At 39.5% G+C, this 6,833-nt stretch overlaps 1 long non-coding RNA gene across 1 annotated transcript; it reads right to left on the bottom strand.

Annotated features, from left to right (window-relative positions):
- Positions 1–2,982: 2,982 nt before the first annotated feature.
- On the bottom strand, positions 2,983–6,827 carry LOC125552854. The gene is made up of 3 exons (XR_007303817.1): positions 5,422–6,827; positions 4,219–5,309; positions 2,983–3,375 (listed from the first exon to the last, which is right to left on the bottom strand). It is a non-coding gene; the product is annotated as an uncharacterized LOC125552854 (long non-coding RNA).
- Between the last annotated feature and the right edge of the window lie 6 nt (positions 6,828–6,833).

Below are 6,833 nucleotides of genomic sequence, written 5' to 3'. Positions count from 1 at the left end.
GGGGCTCTCGCTCACCTGTGCCTCGTGGGCCGGCCCATCTCTCCAGCTTCCCCGGCCCAGCTCCAGATCCGCGCCGCCCTTCCGGCCTGCCTCCTCTTCCTTCACGGGCCGCAGCCCAGGGGTGAGACACCCCCAGCGCCCCGCCTCTTTTTTTTCCTTCCTGCTGTTGGGCTAGTCCATTTCGGCCCGTGATGTTTTTTTTTCAGCGCCTGGGATTTTTCCTAATTATTCCAGAGATTGCCAGTTTTGCAGAATAGTCCCCCTAGTTCATGCATTTAATAACTCACTAACCGTGCATCGGATTAAAATGATTTATATATGAAACTTGCTCAGAATTTTGTGTAGATTAATAATATCCAACTTTCATCCATGTTTAAAATATTTAAAATGTTGTTTGCATTAATTTGCTCCTATGTCATGCTAAAATGGTTTAATTCATAACTAAATAACCGTAACTCGGAATTTAATAAACTTTATATGTAATTGGGGTGGAATTTTGTCTAGTTTAACATGGTGCACTCATCTTGCATGCTTAACAACTCTAAAATTATGTTTAGGGCAGAACAGTACCAAACCTAATTTATGCTCATGAGGAGTTTCCGGATTTGTTGTTCGTTGCTCCCGGCCTCATTTAAACTTGCCTAGATAGGTAGTTTTGTTGTGCTTCACCCTCTTGCCATGTTTAACAACATTTAATATTGTTGAGTACCTAACCGGGAGAGAACTAACTAATTGACGTGGTGTTTTGTCAATATGCATCCCGATGCATATTGAGCTCCACTTAATTTGTAGGATTGTTTGTGCACTTTGCCATGTCATGCTTCATTAAACCGGACATGCATCATACTTGTTTGTGCATCATGCCATGTCTTTGTGGTGGTTGTTTACTATGTCGTTTGCTTCTTTCCGGTGTTGCTTCTTCGGGTTGGTTCCGATAACGTCGCGTTTGTGAGGACCCGTTTGTCTACATCCGTTTGTCTTCTTCATGGACTCGTTCTTCTTCCTTGCGGGATTTCAGGCAAGATGACCATACCCTCAAAATCACTCCTATCTTTGCTTGCTTAGTTGCTCGCTCTTTTGCTATGCCTATGCTGCGATACCTACCACTTGCTTATCATGCCTCCTATATTGTTGAACCAAGCCTCTAACCCACCATGTCCTAGCAAACCGTTGATTGGCTATGTTACCGCTTTGCTCAGCCCCTCTTATAGCGTTGTTAGTTGCAGGCGAAGATTGAAGTTTTGTTCCTTGTTGGAACATGGAGATGTTGTTCCTGGTTGGAACATGTTTACTTGTTGGGATATCACTATATATCTTATTTAATTAATGCATCTATATACTTGGTAAAGGGTGGAAGGCTCGGCCTTATGCCTGGTGTTTTGTTCCACTCTTGCCGCCCTAGTTTCCGTCATATCGGTGTTATGTTCCCGGATTTTGCGTCCCTTACACGGTTGGGCTATAATGGGAACCCCTTGACAGTTCGCCTTAAGTAAAGCTCTTCCAGCAATGCCCAACATTAGTTTTACCATTCGCCACCTAGCCTTTTGTTTTCTCTTGGGAGTCGCGCTCCTGAGGGTCATCATTATTTTACCCCCCCGGGCCAGTGCTCCTCTGAGTGTTGGTCCAAACTAGAGTCCTGTGCAGCGCCCCCTCGGGGAAACTCGAGGTTTGGTTTTAGTTGTATGGAGCGCTCATCTGAGTGTGCCCTGAGAAAGAGATATGTGCAGCTCCTATCGGGATTTGTCGGCACATTCGGGCGGTGTTGCTGGTTTAGTTTTACCCTGTCGAAATGTCTTGTTGTATCGGGATACCGAGTCTGATCGGAACATCTCGGGAGGAGGTCTATTCCTTCGTTGACCGTGAGAGCTTGTCATGGGCTAAGTTGGGACACCCCTGCAGGGATTTGAACTTTCGAAAGCCGTGCCCGCGGTTATGGGCAGATGGGAATTTGTTAATGTCCGGTTGTAGATAACTTGAACCTTAACTTAATTAAAATGAATCAACCGCGTGTGTAACCGTGATGGTCTCTTTCCGGCGGAGTCCGGGAAGTGAACACGGTGTTGGAGTTATGTTTGACGTAGGTTGTTTAGGATCACTTCTTGATCATAGTTTCATCGACCGTGCTTTGCCTTCTCTTCTCGCTCTCATTTGCGTATGTTAGCCACCATAAATACTAGTCGCTTGCTGCAGCTCCACCTCATACCTTTACCTTACCCATAAGCTTAAATAGTCTTGATCACGAGGGTGCGAGATTGCTGAGTCCCCGTGGCTCACAGATACTTCCAAAACCAGTTTGCAGGTGCCGATGAGTCCTTGCCGATGACACAACCAAGCTCAAGGAGGAGCTCTTTGAAGATCTTTTCCTTTATATTGTTTCGTTCTAGTTGTTCAGTAGTGGAGCCCAGTTGGGGTCGATCGGGACCTTTTGTCGCATTTGGGGTTCTTCTTTTATTTTGGCTCCGTAGTCGGGCCTTGATTGTATTTGGATGATGTAATGTTTTATTCCTGTAATTGTGTGAAGTGGCGATTGTAAGCCAACTATGTATCTCTTTCCCTTATGTATTACATGGGTTGTGTGAAGATTACCTCTCTTGCGACATTACTTTCAATGCGGTTATGCCTCTAAGTCGTGCTTCGACACGTGGGAGATATAGCCGCATCGAGGGCGTTACATCATATGTCTTGTGTCACTGTTCCTTTGTTCTTTCTGCCCCGCAAATTGCCTCTGTCCCGCAAATCACTTCTAAATAGGTCCATACACTAAACTATAAACGGGCACGCTCTGAGCAATTCAAACCCGTACAGAAAGCAGCTAAAAGGGTTAAAATCTAACAAAAGGTGGACTAAGCTAACTACAGGAGGATGAAAAGGACCAAAACTGATGGCATCTAACCACAAGCCGAATTACAGAAAAAATACAGTTGCTGCTGCTGTGAATCAACTATACAAAGGCCCAAAATTACACTAATAATTACAGTGTAAAAACCATGGAAATGCACAGTAATTCCACTAAAAATGCCACTTGCAAATACAGAGCAAAAATCCACTAGAAGTACACTGTAAACCCACTAACATTTACAGTGTAAATTCCACTAACAATTACAGTGTAAATTTCACTGAAAATGCACAGTAATTACACTAAAAGTACACTGTAAATACCACTTAAAACACACAAAAGAATTACACTGCAATTCCACTGAGAAAGTGCTAAATTTACCCCAGAGAAGCGCCACCAGAGAGGGCGATTCCTCCATGATCTAGAGTTCTAGACACAAACATGGCTGGAGAAGCAAAAAAATAATAATCACAGGTAACACCCCCCTGGTCTCCTGTGCATTCATCACCTCCTGTCGTCTCTCTCCTGCCTGAACAAATCTGGAAGAAAGAACATACCTCTAGCTAGTGAATCATTACATAGGATAAGTTAAGCACAAAATCTACACAGATCGAAAATAAGAACATAATCACACAAAAGCATGAAACAGGAGAAACCCTAGGAACAACTAGGATATGGTCTCATGAACTAGTTGTCTATGATCACAGGAAAACTGAAAACTACATGCCCAGATCATAGATTTCTGGATTTGCAGAAATAAACACACTACAGGGATCAAAACATGCTCAGGAAGCTAGCAATTCCATTTTGGGAAAACTAGTTAAAAACATAAAAGGGGGAGGATTGCTCCAGTTGAGAGAAAATATGACTATTTTCACACCCTTTGGAAACTGAAAAACCAAACACTGTTAAGACACTTTAATCTACTTGTTTTAGACACTTTCTACCTGTTCTTAAATAGTTTTGATTGAAGGACTGAATTTAAGTAACTTTAGAAGTGTAAACTACTATGATCGGATGCTTGCTTACACTGAATATTGACATGCATTAACATGAGCACTAAAAATTGAAATTAACAGGAAAAAGGACAAACACAATCAGGCTAAAAACATTCACACTAGAAGGCACTCACACAAGTAGCAACAAACAAAAAGAATCTATAAAAATGATTACATATTTACAGTTCAGAACTAAAAGGAGAAATTTGTGACTGTTAGATCAAATTACTGGGACCTTCTCTGCAAAATTACTCTGCACTTATTTACAGTTCAAAACTGAATACTTGTTTGCATTAATAGATAATTTACTCAAAATATTGAGTGCAGGTGCCTACAATCAAACCAAATGCAATGAAATCCAGCATCAAAGGACATGCGATGTACCTCAATGAAGATGAAGTTGATTTCCTTAACATATGGCTTTCTAGTAGCAGAAAACAATCCTGAAAACAAAAAAAGTTATCAAAAACATGCTTTCTTTAACTAGAGTCTTGACAAATAACAGAGTGGATCATACTCTTTTACTGAGCTACTTCAGGTGGTTCATACCGCTTTTAAACGGACCCGCACCAAGATGTTATTGGATCCACACCCCAACTCTTTTCAACCCACACAGGCAAAGCAGCGAGAAAGGAGAAAAAGAACCCAGGCAATACTTTCCCATCTCTAATCTACTAACCACACACAATTAAAATGAAAATGACAAAAACCACTAAAATTACACTATAAAATCAACTAAAATTACACTAAGATTTACACTTTAAATACCGCTGTAAATCTAGTTTGAATCCACTGTAAAATCTACTACACTAAGAAAAACACTGAAAATACGGTAGGAATTACAGTATAAATCCAGTAGGAATTACAGTATAAATCTACCTAGAATTACACTGTAATTCTACCTAGATTTACAATGTAAAATCGACCTGGAATTACATTGTGAATATAGTAGGAATTACAGTGTAAATCTAGTAGGAATTACAGTGTAAATACCTAGATTTACACTGTAAAATCGACCTAGAATTATAATGTAAATATAGTAGGAATTACAGTGTAAATCCACTTAGAATTTCACTGTAAATCTACCTAGAATTACACTGTAAGAATTGCAGTTTTGAACAAGCCAACAAAAATGAACACTAACCAACAGTAAGGAAGTGCTAAAATTACTGTGTAAACTACTTTGTAAATTAGTGTGTGAACCCGCTAAAATTACTATGTAAGACCAATTAACATACAGTGTAATTCCACTGGGCATTACAGAGCAAAATCAACAAATAATTACACTACAACCCATCAGGGACTACAGTCAAAAAACTGGAACAGGACATGACCAGAAATAAATCCACTTCATCATAGCAGCACATGCCCTGAGCGGGTAACACCCCATCTTTATCAGAGCCAGACTAGAAAAAAAGCAGCTAAAAAGCATAGCCTAAGACTTTCTCGAAATCATGATCATCCATTTGACGTTCCTGCAGTTAACAGATGAAACAAATGAATGAACTAGAAAACCAGAACAAATAAGCTACCAAACAAGAAATAAAAGAAAAAAAAAGAAATAAAAAATCAAATTAGAAATATAACCTCCGAATCTTGAAAAGGATCATCCTCAGGAAAATCATTGGGGACAAAAGGTTCCCAATCTGAATCATCACAATCTTGAACACAAGCAGCATAAGTGCCCTTACCAAAAGCCTTCATGAGTCTCCCCATACTTTAATCTATAACCTAAATATGTACAAACACAAAGAAAAGGACAAAATGTCTGAGATGAAATGGCAAAAGGGATAAAACATAACAAAAATATAATGAAGAAATGCATTGATAGTATTTACAGTCTACATCTATTTTATTTCACTACATAACCCACTAAGAATTACAGTGAAGAAATCCCATGCGAATTACAGTGGAAACCAACTGAGAATTACATTGTAAATACACTGTAATCACCCACTAAGAAAATACACTGGAATTCCGATGAAGATTACAGTGTACATCCGAATATAATTATAGTCTAAATCCTCAAGAAAATACACTGGAATCAGATGCATCACAAGAACATACAAACTAGCGGTGCATCACAAGAACAGTCACAATTCCTCTGCTACTCAATTAAAGTGTAAATTACACTGAATTTACACAGTAAAACCAGCTATGAATTACACTGTAAATTTGCTGACAAATACACTGTAAATCCAAAATGCAATTCCACTATAAAAATTCAAGTGAATTACACTGTAATTCCACTAGCGAATACAGTGCAAATCCATGGCAATTACACTGTAAATCAGCTATCAAATTACACTGTACATCACTGACAAATACACTGTAATTCCACTAACAAATACAGTGCAACCCCACTGACAAAAATACACTGCAACTAGGACATATACACTATTATTCCACTAGCAAATACAGTGCAAATACACTGAAATTACAGTGTGAAATAACCGGGGATTACACTACAAATTGCTTTGGATTTACACTACAAATATACTACCTATCCACAAGAAAATTACACTGGAAATCCAGTACGGATTATAGTGAAAATCAATGAAAATCCAGTATGAATTACACTGAAAATCACTCTAAAAAACAATAGGGATTGCACTGTAAATCCAAAATAGAAATTACAGAGTAAACCACATACCCACTAAACGATACCAGTGAAGAGAAATGGTCTAGGGATTAAAGGCCAGGGAACAGAATACATCCGTTCGAATTGACTGAATACATCAGAGTACTACAACTAAGCAAGCCAGCCTCACATGAACAACTCGGACTCCAACATCCAATCAATTATAGATCAGCACATCGAACTGACACACATCCCAGCTACGGCAGCTACCGCGCTTAGCAGAACAATCAAACGCATCCCAGAAACGGTGCAACCTAAACAAATCTACACGGAAAAAAGCTGCGGGGGGTGGATACAATCATCAAATCTGACAGACAAAACCAACTCCCTACCTAACAGATGACAAGAACAACAAAAA

This window comes from Triticum urartu, chromosome 4 (assembly GCF_003073215.2).
Source record: "Triticum urartu cultivar G1812 chromosome 4, Tu2.1, whole genome shotgun sequence".
In the NCBI taxonomy this organism is placed as follows: domain Eukaryota; kingdom Viridiplantae; phylum Streptophyta; class Magnoliopsida; order Poales; family Poaceae; genus Triticum; species Triticum urartu.
The sequence above is the reverse complement of the archived record's forward strand: the minus strand, read 5'-3'. Positions and strand labels throughout refer to the sequence as shown.